Raw genomic sequence first — 14,024 nt, forward strand, 5'->3', positions numbered from 1 at the left:
TGGGGCCGAACCGAATCACCCCCGATGTCCCCCGATATTTTTTGGGCACGAGCCGAATCACCCGAATTTCGGGCACGAAAAATTCGGGTGATTCGGTTCACGGTTGATTTTTGGTGAATTTTTAAAGTTTTAGTGACTTTGGGGCAGTTCGGGGGCATAGCATGGGATCTGGGCAAAAGGAGTGGGGTGGGGTGGTAGTGCCTAATGGGTGCAGGCTACCACCCCAATTTCAGGGGGATTGGGCCAAGGGCTGATTTTTGGTAAATTTCTGAAAATTTCATGTCTTTGGGGCAGATTGGGGCATATTGGGGCAGAAAGTGGGGCCTGGGGCAGAATAGTGGTGTGGGGTGGTAGTGCCTAATGGGTGGAGGCTACCACCCCAATTTCAGGGGGTTTGGACAAAGGGCTGATTTTTTGAGAATTTTTGAAGTTTTAGTGACTTTGGGGCAGTTTGGGGGCAGAAAGTGGATCTGCCCCAAAATAGTGGGGTGGGGTGGTAGTGCCTCATGGGTGGAGGCTACCACCCCCATTTCAGGGGGATTGGGCAGAGGGCTGATTTTTTGAGAATTTTTGAAGTTTGGGTGTCTTTGGGGCAGATTGGGGGCAGAAAGTGGATCTGCCCCAAAGGAGTGGGGTGGGCTGGTAGATAGTGCCTAATGGCTGGAGGCTACCACCCATCCCCAATTTAAGAGTGATTGGGCAGAGGGGTGAATTATGGTGAATTTATTTGTATGAGGTTTGTCTTCATAAGGTGAAGTGTGCTAAATTGATTACTTCCTCATATTCATAGTAAGTGTGAAAAAGTGAAAGTGGGGTCATGAGAGTTGTTTAATTGAAAAATATCTCATTTGCTATGATAGAATGAGAATTCACACCTCAGAACCGGTTCGCACATCCCTAATGGAAGGAGACTAGAAGTCCGTGCAGGGACTGACATGGTGGAGGACAAGCCCCTTCACCCTGTTTGTTTTCTCTCCTTCAAGGCCAAAGAGACATCCGGAGCTGCCAGGAATGCTTACAAAGCTTCAAGGCACTGAGGGGACAATTGAGTCGGCTAAGGAGCAGACTGGCCAGGGTGGAAGCCACTATGGGGATCGTGGTTCCTCCAAGAGAGCTGGACGTTGCTGAGGAAGAAGGGGAAGGCAAATGAAAAGAGACAACTGTGCTACTATTTACATAAGTAGCAATAAAATGCTGTGTATATATTTTTAAAAAATTAAATATTTGTTTTAATAGGATGTAGAGATAGAACAGCAATAAAACTTGCATATTTATTGTTTAAAAAATTAAAATGTTTTATTTTAAAGAAAATACATTTGTCTTGCTTTGAATATTCTTTGGGTAGAGTTGGGTAAAAAGGTCTTTGGGTCAAACTCAGCTACAGAAAAGACTCTCTTGGCCAGTCCACTCAGGGCCAAGAGATGTTTGAGAGGTTCAAGATGTAGCTCAAGATAGACAGTTCCTTGCCAGGAGGCTCATACAGAGCTTGTCTGCCCCAACATGTATGGCTAGGAGGCTGGATTTTGGCCCTGAAGAGGGATCTGCCCTGTGTGGAAGAGGATGGAATGGTGATGCGAAAGAGGAAGCTTGATTTAGGGCAGGGCTGCACAACTCCAGCCCTCCAGCTGCTGTTTGGCTACAGTTCCCATCAACCCTGACTATTGGCTACTGCGACTACTGGGGACTATGGGAGCTGTAATCAAACAACAGCTGGAAGGCCCAGGTTCGAGGCCAAACGTTATTCTCCAGCCCTCTTATTTTCCACTAAGAGCCAAAGCAGCAGCTGGAGGCTTAGATCCAGGCGGAGTCAAACTGAGTGACCTATTTGGCCCTGGGGTAACAGCTAGGAGGTGGCACCTCCATTTCCTTTGCAGGAACAAAAGCCATGGGGGTGGCTCTCTGTAGAGCAATACAGGAAAGAACCAAAAAAGGCAGCCTTCATATCAGGCCACCTCACAGGACCTTCCAGCCTTTCTTTTACTCTGGCAGAAGAACCCAAGGAGACCACCTTTATATCATGAGAGCTCTGTATCAGACCTCCACCCAGGGCAATCCATCCCTGCTGATACTTCAGGGAAAGAGAATGAAGATGCCCCCTACATAGCAGGCCTCCTCCCAAATGCAGGATCAGCAATGAGATTAGACCTTTAGCCTCCAGGCTGTTTTCTGCCGGAGAAGAGAGAAGAAGGAAAGCCTGAAAGAGAGCACTTGTCACTGCAGATGTTAGATTTGATATGACAATGAAATAAGAGAGCAACGCAGGGACCATTGCATTAGCTACACAACTCAGTGGTCGAATGCCTGTCCTTGACCATCTCTAAGAGCCCTTAAAGATGGTCAAGTGTAAGGACAAGAATACATTTGCTCTTGAGGCTCATTGTGCATGCACTGAGAAGAATCATTAGAATCAACAGAAGATGCCTTCTTAATGGGATACATTGGTCTGAGCGTTTGCACCTAGAACAACACCTCACCATGGGAGTGCTGTGCCCATGAATGCAGTAATGCAAAGAGGTGATGTTTCAGACAAATGGTGCGCCTGATTCAGGCAGCTCTAGGCAACAAGCTTGATACTCTGGCAATGATTCAGGAATATCATCCAATCTTCAAGGTCAGTTTCCTTTTAAAAGTGAAGAGAGAGTTTCTGTAATCCTGACACTATTATTACATTTTATTAACATTATGCTAACTGGATGGTCATACATTGATTTTCTTAAAAGGATTCAATTTCCTGGCCAGAGTGACCAACATTTAGTCTACTAATTGTTTTAACTTAAGAGAAATAAACAGCTCCAGGAGATATGACTGTTTTGGATGCCCCTTAATAAAAATGGAACTACTTTTATAGAATTTCCTTATTTTGCCAAGACCAGATGGCTGAATTTTGAAAGCACATTTAGCAAATAGTTTCTCTCTCTCTCTCTTTTCTTCTGATAGAGAATAGTTCATATCTGTATCAATATATGCTAGCCCAGGGCCAACTCCAAAAGTAAATGGGATATTTGGCCCAGGAGTCGGGGAGCCAACAAAACAGCAGCTGAAAGTCCCTTGCTGTTGCCTAGCAACTAATACACATCCCTTTGCCTTGGCTCAGCAAAATTGCCAAATCAGATCTCAACATGGCTATCACAAGCCACTGCACACCTAACCATGACAGTGCCTGCAACGAGGCAAGAAAGGAGGCATCTTGTCAAGAGGAAGGCACACCACCTGCATTCAAGGGTGGAACTTGGCGGGGCAGACAGGGCATGTACCCTAGGCGCCCCTGAGGGGAGGGCGCCACACCAGTTCCTGCCTCCCCCACCGCATTGCCCACCGGCCCGGCACCAGGGCCCCTCAGCCACTTGCCATCCTGCTTGCCTTGCCCTCCGGCTCTGGCCTAGGATCCAAGCGGCCTGCAAACTGCAGAGAGCTCTTCTTCTCTCCCCACCTCTCAGCTGATTGGCAGGTGGGCGGGGCTTCCAGAGAGGCCTCCGTGTAGGCCTCCCTGAAGCCTGAACTTGGCATTCCCCCGCAAGCCAGGAAGGAGTCAGGAAGAGTTCTCTGCAGCAGACTCTCTGCCCAGACCATCCAACACAGCTTTTGCAAGGTAGACTGTGAATTCCTTTTTGTGGTTATCCCCCCCACAACCCAGGTATATAGGGATCTGCTTGCCATAGGGCTTTGATGGGGGGGGGGGAGACTGAGAAGTCTCTGAATATTTAATTTAAAACAGATTGAAAAATTTCTGGCTTTAAATTTCTGGCTTTTTACTATCTAAAAAGGCCTGTTGCTTGTTTCATGGCAGAAAATTACAAAAACTTCTGGAACAAACAATATTACATTCATTCATTCATTCATGTATAAATGCACTTATGTTCAAGTTGTTTTGCACTCCAGAAGGTCTGAGTGAGAACTGTGAAGCATGTGTTGTGCTTTTATCTTGTTTTATTTTATTTTATTTGTGTGTGAACTGCTCTCCAATAACTTGCAGGGACTTCAGGGTAAATCTGGCCAACATGTGAATGCAGCACCTCCATTCCAGAGGAGATGTGTGTTAAAGGGCTTTAAAAGCCTCGTGTGAAAAACCTCCTGGAATCAAACTTTACTGAATTTGTTCAAGAATTCTGAGAAAACAAACATAGGCTCACCCTGCATGGTTGAAAGTTTCCTTTGCTAATCTGCAGCGAGGGGGCCATTTTAATAATTAGGGTCTCTAGTGTGTTCTAGGCATTAAAAGTAGCACAAATATATAGTACTCAATGTATATCACTATATATTGTGAAGTGTCCGTGTGTGTATTCAGTGAAATGTATTTCCAGGCAGCTTACTTATTTTGAAATATGAGACTTAAATCCTTGGGGGCCTGGGGTGCGTGGAGGCCCTGGACATTGAGGGGCTGGGGGCCCATTTTAAAATCTCATCTTGGCCCATTCCAACCTTGCTATGCCCCTGGCAGTCACGACACATGGGTTTCTGCACAACACCTGCACAGAAGAAACTTCCATGTAGAAAGTGTGTATTTTGTAAACTGACCCTGAATTTTCCATCCATGACTGGGATATTTGAGAGTTAGAGTCAATAATAAAAGAAAAGCACACTGCTTGTGACAGGAAGGGGCAAATTACAATGATTTCTTAGTCTGGCAGGGGCTGGTTTTGGCCCTGGCAGAACTTGGCTGTCTGCTCCTGTTGCAAATGCCTCTGTCTAGTGTGGCAAACTAATGTATCCTCCTCCCTCCTGGTGTCAAAGTAAGCTCTAGTGTGGTGAATGCACATATACCCCATCATGAGCCAACAGTCATCACAAGACAAAGGCTGGCAGGAATCATTCACTGGTTTATAGATCCGCCCCCCCACCCCCCACCTTCTTCTTCCCCTATTTTGCTAGTGGCTATTTGGGCAGGTGACCCTCTAGGACAAAGTCATGTGTGTGTTTTTTAAAAAAAGAATGAGATGAGACAGAGAAAATGATACTTGGAATCCTCACATCTCTCCTGACTGTTGTTCTAAGTCTTTTACAGAGATGGCTCGTGTTTTCAGGTTTTGATCAACAACCATGCCTAGATGGTACAGTGTTCCTTTTAACAGGGATTTCCAGATATTGTTGACTACAAGTCCCATCATTCCTGTTTGGACAAGGGCGCAATTTCAGTGCTTGCTCTAGCTGCTATTTTCCCTAGATACACCTCTGTGCTGAAGTCTCAGATGCCAGATTTCCCAGGCTTGGGGGTGGAACTCCAACAGTCAGCATGGCTCCTTGGTCCCTCCCCATGACTAGCAAAAAGCAGGATTATGCACATGGTAAAAATGGCAGAATTATGCAAAACAAGAACAATTATGCTTAGTGTGAATTGGCACAGAATTTGGGTTGACTGGGCACAATTTATTTATTATTTTAACAGGGTACATCTGTTAAAATACAGATGGTACATCTGCACTTCTGGCACAGATAATAGCACCAGCAGTTTGGTTTGCCCATGGCTTGGGGAAATAGCCCTCCCTTCAGGTGACTACTCCACTCAAAAGCACTAGTGCAGATGTGCTTTACACCATGGTAGGCAGACTTCAGGAATAGGGGATCTATTTTTTCTCCTCTAGAACCAAAATGTCCAACCAGAGCCAGTGCAAAATAACAGTTCAGAGCAGGGGTGGCGGGTGGGACCAGATACAAAATGATGGCATAGGGGGCAGGCCTACTGCACCTGCGTGCACTGGGATAAACTGCATACACAAATTTACATGAGTTACTACAGCTCAGGGATTCCAGCACAAAACTAAATTGCAGGAAGACATGGTCAAAGGCAACCAGTTATATTTTGAAGGTAAGGAAAACTGCGGTAAGTGATTAGCACATACAGTGAGGGAAATAAGTATTTGATCCCCTGCTGATTTTGTCCGTTTGCCCTCTGACACAGAAATGACCAGGCTATAATTGGAATGGTAGGTTTATTGTAGCTGTGAGAGACAGAATAACAACAAACAAACCCTCAAAAGCCCAGTGCCCAAAAGTTAGCGATGGATTTGCATTGTAGTGAGGGAAATAAGTATTCGATCCCTTCACAAAAGATGTCTTAGTACTTGGTGGCAAAACCCTTGTTGGCAATCACAGAGGTCAGACGTTTCTTGTAGTTGGCCACCAGGTTTGCACACAACCCAGGAGGGATGTTGTCCCACTCCTCTTTGCAGATCCTCTCCAAGTCAGAAAGGTTTCGAGGCTGATGTTTGGCAACCCGAACCTTCAGCTCCCTCCACAGATTTTCTATGGGATTAAGGTCTGGAGACTGGCTGGGCCACTCCAGGACCTTCATGTGCTTCTTCTTGAGCCACTCCTTTGTTGCCTTGGCTGTGTGTTTTGGGTCATTGTCATGCTGGAATACCCATCCACGACCCATTCTCAATGCCCTGGCTGAGTGAAGGAGGTGCTCACCCAAGATCTGACGGTACATGGTCCTGTCCATCGTCCCTTCGATGCGGTGAAGGTGTCCTGTCCCCTTAGCAGAAAAACACCCCCAAAGCATAATGTGTCCACCTCCATGTTTGACGGTGGGGATGGTTCTTTGGCTCATAGGCAGCATTCCTCCTCCTCCACACAGGGCGAGTTGAGTTGATGCCAAAGAGCTCGATTTTGTTCTCATCTGACCACAACACTTTCGCCCAGTTCTCCTCTGGATCATTCAGATGTGCGTTGGCAAACTGCAGACGGGCCTGTACATGTGCTGCCTTGAGCAGGGGGACCTTGCGGGCTCTGCAAGATTTCAGTCCTTCACGGCGTAGTGTGTTACCAATTGTTTTCTTGGTGACTATGGTTCCAGCTGCCCTGAGATCACTGACAAGTTCCCCCCGTGTAGTTCTGGGCTGCTTTGTCACCGTTCTCATGATCATTGCAACTCCACGAGGTGAGATCTTGCATGGAGCCCCAGACCGAGGGAGATTGACAGTTATTTTGTGTTTCTTCCATTTGCGAGTTATCGTGCCAACTGTAGTCACCTTCTCACCAAGCTGCTTGGCGATAGTCTTGTAGCCCAGTCCAGCCTTGTGCAGGTCTACAACCTTGTCCCTGACATCCTTCGACAGCTCTTTGGTCTTGGGCATGGTGGTGAGTTTGGAAGCTGAGTGATTGCTTGCTTCTATGGACAGGTGTCTTTTATACAGGTACTGTAACAAGATGGGATTAGGAGCACTCCCTTACAAAGGGTGTTCCTCATCTCAGCTCGTTACCTGCATATAGTGAAAAGACACCTGGGAGCCTGAAATCTTGCTGGTTGATAGGGGATCGAATACTTATTTCCCTCACTACAATGCAAATCCATCGCTGACTTTTGGGCACTGGGCTTTTGAGGGTTTGTTTGTTGTTATTCTGTCTCTCACAGCTACAATAAACCTACCATTCCAATTATAGCCTGGTCATTTCTGTGTCAGAGGGCAAACGGACAAAATCAGCAGGGGATCAAATACTTATTTCCCTCACTGTAGCTAGCTGCCCACAGCACAGAATAGTGTTTGCTTGCAACTTCGTGGAATGTCAAGTTATGTCACTATTCAAGAATACAGGTGCATTTAATAGCTAGGGAAGATTGAGGCTCAGAGATGCACAATTTGCCCACAGATCAGAAAAGAATGGCCTAGTTCACAAATCATTCCAATCTAGATTTAATGTGGATTACTGACAGCATCATTGTGTGAACCCACACTATTATGAACGGTCCATAACTTATCAGAACCAGAGGTACCAACTCAGAAGTATGTGAAAAATAGGCCTTTGTCCGATTTCATTTTATATTAAGGAATGAAATAATACCTGAACTCAAGAGGTGAACTGGCATACTAGATCAACTGCTCTGTGGAGCAGGAGGCAATCCAGCATTGTTTTGTAAAATGCTTAAGCACAAAGGCTTGGCCTGAGCTACTCACATGCTAAAATGTGGCTCATAATATCTGTGGAGAGGCCAGAGGCTGAGTTCCTCTCCTGTTACAAGAGATCCATGCTAATCCTTGCCAAGGATTAACTCATTTGCTCTCTATAGAGATTCAACATAGCTAAATGGATACGAAGAAAATGCCTGTAGACTTTAATTCTTACCTCACTGATGCTACAAATATATTGAACGTCTCACACACCTTTTCATGTTACTTTAAATATTCTCTTGTTATAATTACACACTCGATAGAGGTACACAAGAAATAATGTAATTGCTGTCTCACAACTAATTTTCTCACTAACTCTTGACTTTTAACACCTTTTTGGGGTCAGACTGGCAAGATGTAATTTGCAGCTCTGAGATGCAGATTTGCTGTCGGCAATGTCCCCCCTCCCTTCTGAGCGCACAGTTTACAGAAGATGAGATTCAGATCTCTCTCTGGACTGGCAATATCCTGACATTGTCCAGAAGGTAGCAGCAAGTTGTCACCTTTTTGAGGACCCAGGAAAAGATGAGATTTGAACAGATTCTATTCAAAGATCAAAGGAAAATACACTATAAAGAGTGAGGCCACTGGACAGAGAGCTCAGCAGTTCTTGTGCCTACAGCAAGATTTGCTCACAGCAATGCCAGAGTTTGCTGCTAAGCCACGGGGCAAAGCAGGAACTCTGTTCATGGACAGGAGCTGTCGGTGACTTCTACTGCGCAGTGAGAAGTCAAGACTTCTCCAGCCATGGTGCTCTGGCTCTCAGCCGTAATCTGAGCAGACTGCAAAAAGGCTCCTGTCTCCTGCCAAAGGCCTGGCTCCTTCAACTGAAAAGATCTCCACTCTCAAGTCTCTGATCCTGGTAAATATGCTGCTCCAACAAGCCTGGAATCCCCTCATCCCTTCCCCTTCTCCTGCTCCCTTCACCTCTCCCCCTACTAATTTCTGATCCCCAAACCATACCAGCCCTCAGCCTCCCCCCCACCTTTTTCTGCCTGTATCTGAATTGTATTAGGCTTTAGGAAGATTTAATGCACACACATATGTAGTTAGGAACACTGGGTGGAATATTGGTGCTGGCTAGGAAATACTGTTGCTGATATTGATAGAGTGTTCTGCTTTCTGCTTTGCTAGATTATGTTGTTAGTCTTTTATACTCAATAAAGCCCATTGAACTCTTTCAGGAGTGGTTTGATCTCCTTTCTTCCTTGTGCCCAGACCCTACATGGTCACCATATAAAAGAACTTGGTCACTTTGGTGACACTATGAGCCAGACCTGATTTTGTATGCTAGCTAATAAGCATATTTAGTATATAAATCAGGCCTGGACTGTAACAACACCAAGGCAGGAATCTCAGATTTCTGGGCCATAAACCAACTTTCTTGGTTTGGTCTGGGCCATAAACCACCCAGATTTCTTGGGCCATAAACCACCTTTGTGTGGGTTCACACAATCATGCTAATGTCATTAAAACTAGAGTTGAACTATTGGACGGACCAGGCTTAAATGTACTGAGAGAAAACGGAAGTATTTTTATTGTTGCTATTGTTAAACTGGGAGCCAGAAAGCTATGCTGGTCTACTGCAAAATCAACCAGAAAGCAGTAGGTTCCAATCTAGCTTCTGCTTGCTGCATCCTGCAGACTATGTTCCAACTTCCTCAGACAGAAGAATCTTGGACAGGAGGACTAAAAAAGGCCTCTTAGCCGAGATTCAGGAGCACTATGGCCAGGGGCGTAACTACCATTAGGCAGGGGGAGGCAGTTGTCTCGGGGCCCCACTGCCTTGAGGGGCCCCCCAGAGACACCTCACATGACTCCCCATTGCCCCCTGCCCAGCCCCAAGACCCTTCAGCCACTTGCCCTGTTTGCCCTCTCTCCTGCTTGTCGTCCTGGTCGGAAATCAAAGCAGCAGGCAAGCTGCTTTTCTCCCCGCCTCTCAGCTGATCGGCGGGTGGGCGGGGCTTCCAGGGAGGCCTCCGTGTAGGCCTCAGTAAAGCCTGAATTCGAGTAGGCTGGCAAGCCCCAGGAAGAAGGCTGGCAGTCAGAGTGGCCACTATAGCTCTCTGCAGCAGACCCTCTTCCCAGGCCAGACAGCTCAGCCTTTGCCAGGTAGAATATGAATTCCTTTTTGTGGTTACACTCCCCCCACCCCCTATATAGGGATCTGCTTGCCATAGGGCTTTGATGGGGGGGGGAGACTGAGAAGTCTCTGAATATTTAATTTAAAACTGATTGGAAAATTTGCTGGCTTAAAAAAACCCCTCTAAAATGTCCTATAAGTGGCTTGTTTCATGGCAGGAAATTACAAAAACTTCTGGAACAAATTTATTTATGTATTAATTAATTAATTCATTCATTCATTCATAAATACATTTATGTTCAAGTTGTTTTGCAACCCAGGTCTGAGTGAGAACTGAGACGCATGTGTTGTGCTTTTATATTTTTTCCCCTTAGGGTAAATCTGGCCAACATGTGAATGCAGCACCTCCATTCCAGAGGAGATGTGTGTTAAAGGGCTTTAAAAGCCTCTTGTGAAAAACCTCCTAGAATCAAACTTTACTGCATTGGTTCAGAATTCTGAGAAAACAAACATAGGCTCACCCTGCATGGTTGAAAGTCTCCTTTGCTAATCTGCAGCAAGGGGCCCATTTTAATAATTAGTGTTTCTAGTGTCTTCTCATTTGCTCAGTTTTGTACATCTGTTTTTTGTATGTTTTGAATGAGGACAGAAATGTGAGAATAAAAGTCCCCTGCTAACTGGGCAAAGAGGCACCTTTTTCTCTTTGTAAACCACCCGGAGCCATTTTTGGAAGGGCGGTATAGAAATCGAATTATTATTATTATTAAAAAATTTCTCGGCGGGGGGGCCCATTTAAGAATCTTGTCTCAGGGCCCACTCCAACCTAGTTACGCCCCTGACTATGGCTCTTGCTGTCAAACAAGGGATAACAGTACTGGGTTAGACTGACCACAGAACCAAAAGGATTGTAAGCATTAAAAGGGAAGGTAAGCATAGTGCTGGAAAGTTATATTACAAGAGACCCAGCAAAATGATAATTTAAATGGTGCCTGAACAGGAGAATTTCTCAGCATAGGTGGAAAAACTGGAAAGGAAGCAGAAAACAAAATGGATTAGGGTTTGAGTGCATTGTTTTCTCTCCAGGAATAGATGCACAGTAGAAAATCAATCTCCAATTAAACCAATACCTCCCCGCTCTGGCCAGCCTGTATAGAGCAGTTTTTAAAAGATGCCCTTGAACTACTAGTCTGGAGTGTTTTCACACATGTGTATTCAATATGGAGTCATACTTTTCTTTAATCTGGTAGCATTTCTAGTCATTGGAGATACAACAGTGCCGTCTGCTGTCTGGCTCTGGAGATGGAACATCCATTTCTATATTGTTTTGCTTCCTCTGTCCTAACTAACATAAGGATGGCTTTGCAGGATTCCTTTACTTTGGAGGCACCTTTTAAAGTGGTGATTCTCTTATATGCAGGGGGACAGCAATTGTCCCTATCCAACCCCAGCACAGCAGCTCTCCAGTAGGGATGTGCACGGAACCGGCAGTTTCACCGTTTTGAAGGCGGCGGGGGTCTCCCTTTAAGAGTGGGGGGAGAGTGTACTCCCGCCGCTCCCCCCACCCTGCCGGCGTTGGGTTTTTTAACAGCCTGTCGGGGCTGCAGCATACTTCCTTGCCGCCCCGTTGCCCTCGTCTTCTGGACATGACCAGAAGTCAGCAACTTCCGCTCGTATCCGGAATACGAGCGTAACAGGAGCTATGCTGACTGTTGGAGTTCCACCTCCAAGCCAGGGATATCTGGCATCTGAGACTTCAGCAGGTGCTTCCTGTGCACTCTGGAGTGCAGCCTTGCTGTCATAAGGGCTAGAAACTTGCTTTCAAACAAATTGCAAGAATCTGGTACATCTGCAATAGATAACCAGATACTGGCCCCTATATGCAGGATCCCAATTTCAAGCATTCACAGAACCACTTGTGAACAGACTTCTGCTACAAACAAGCAAAAGGTCCCAAGTCCACTCCCTGGCAGCTCCACTCCAGGGAGGGGAGGGGAGGGAACATCTTCTGTTTGAAAAACCCTGGAGAGTTGCTGCTAGTCTGAGTAGACACTACTGAGAAAGATGGACCAATGGTCTGGCCTAGAATAAGGCAGCTTCCTGTGTTCCTCAGGTCAGTATGTGGTGAATAACTTCATGAGGTCCAAGTTTTGTAGGATTGGGAAACTATCCTTGACTTCCTGTAACAGAAGCCCCAGAATTATTGCATCTACAGGTGGAACTCAGTATTTGTGGGGTTCTGTTCCACGGCTGTACTGCGGATATGGAAACCACAAATATCGAATCATTTATCCCTATGGGATTGTGGAGGTTAGGTTCCTGGTTTGGCCCTTTTCAGCAGATTTTCGCAGGGGGAGAGCTCCTTAACTTGCTCCGCAAGTTGTGCTGTGCCTCCAAACTGGCCCCAAATGGCTGAAAATTGGCCATTTTCATGGGGCTTCTTACCTTGCTCTGCTGCCCCTCCCCCGAGTCATGCTGTGCCCCCCAATGGCTGAAAAGAGGCCAAAAATTGCATGTTCTTTTATTTTGTTTGAGAGCCATTTTGTGGCTCCGATTCCGAAAATGGTGGCTGGAAATGATCTTCATGGTCATTTCTGGCCAACCCCAACCCACGGATACATGAGGTCAGCATGCTTTATTATTATTTTCTGCATATGCCAAGGTCAGGTGTCATTTTCCCCAACTGTAGATATGCAAAACCACGGATAACAAATCCGCAAATAAGAAAGTCCACCTGTATTTAAGTGGGGTGTGGCTATATGGGGCATAGCTATCAGGGTGAGAGTGGCTGTGGGGACTGCCTACTGACCCTGAAGCAGGGGGGTTGTGGTGTGGCAACAACATTTTGTTGACAGAGGGGCCTCAAAATCTTATTTTGCAGTAGACTCCAAAATTGCTTCTTCCAGCCTGCTCGGGACACCTGGGAGCTCTGTGTGAGTGCCACCTTGGATTTCATGAGGACAGAAAGACAGGATACGAGGGATGGAGGAGAATGTGTGACTTTATTCCTCGTAGAAGGGAGCGTGCCTGCTTCAGCAGGCCTGGCTTTCGCAAGGAGGGTGCCAAAGCAGTTCCAGCAGCTGTTAAACCCGGGTTTGTTCTCTCATTCATGTGTGGGGCATGCTGAAGAGTCCGAAGCAGCAGAAGAATGAGACAAGCAGATGGTACTCTGAGAGTCAAGTATTTGCTGGGTGAGGGGAGAACTGAACCTCCCTGAAGGAAGAATGTGGTCCCATGGGGTGCTCGTTTTCAGCCTCCCCCCACCCATCATACCACCCCACGGCACTAAGATGCGGCTGAGTTGATTTGCACCCACTGCTATATATTATCAGTCCAGCTGATAAGCAGCAACACATCCCTTTTGGGGAAAGAGCATAATATGATCCTGCAATTATTCCATCTAAGAACAACAATTCCTATGTACAGCATCTACAGCAGATTTTTAAAAAGGCACACAGATTCTTACTTTGTGTCGTCGTCGTTGTTTTCTAAATTGCTGCAAAAATTATCTTCTCATCCAACTGTGAAGTCTATGTGAGCTAAACCTAATCTTAGAAGTAAGTGATCACTTGACTTATTTATTTATTTATTATTTATTTAATGGATTTTTATACCGCCCCAAACCAAAGTATCGGGGCGGTTCACAATAATAAAACAATACAACTAAATAAAACATTAAAATCAATTAAAACTCCCCAAACTCCCAAAACTGCCTAAAACAAGAACAATTTACAAAATTTAAAATTGCAAAAGCTAAAAGGCCTGGTTAAAAAAATGAGTCTTCAAGGATCTTTTAAAAACCGCTAGAGATGGGGAGAGTCTTATATCAGCAGGAAGTGTATTTCAAAGTCTTGGAGTGACAATTGAGAAGGCCCGTCCCTGAGTGGCCACCAAACGACTTGAAGGTAGCCACAGACAGGCCTCCCCTGATGAACGCAGTGGACAATGGGGATCGTGCAGAACAAGACACTCTCTTAAATACCATGGGCCTAAGCTGTTTAGGGCTTTATAGGTTATAACCAGCACTTTGTATTTTGCCCGGAAACCTATCGGCAGCC

Source organism: Hemicordylus capensis, chromosome 4, assembly GCF_027244095.1.
Source record: "Hemicordylus capensis ecotype Gifberg chromosome 4, rHemCap1.1.pri, whole genome shotgun sequence".
NCBI classification, from domain to species: domain Eukaryota; kingdom Metazoa; phylum Chordata; class Lepidosauria; order Squamata; family Cordylidae; genus Hemicordylus; species Hemicordylus capensis.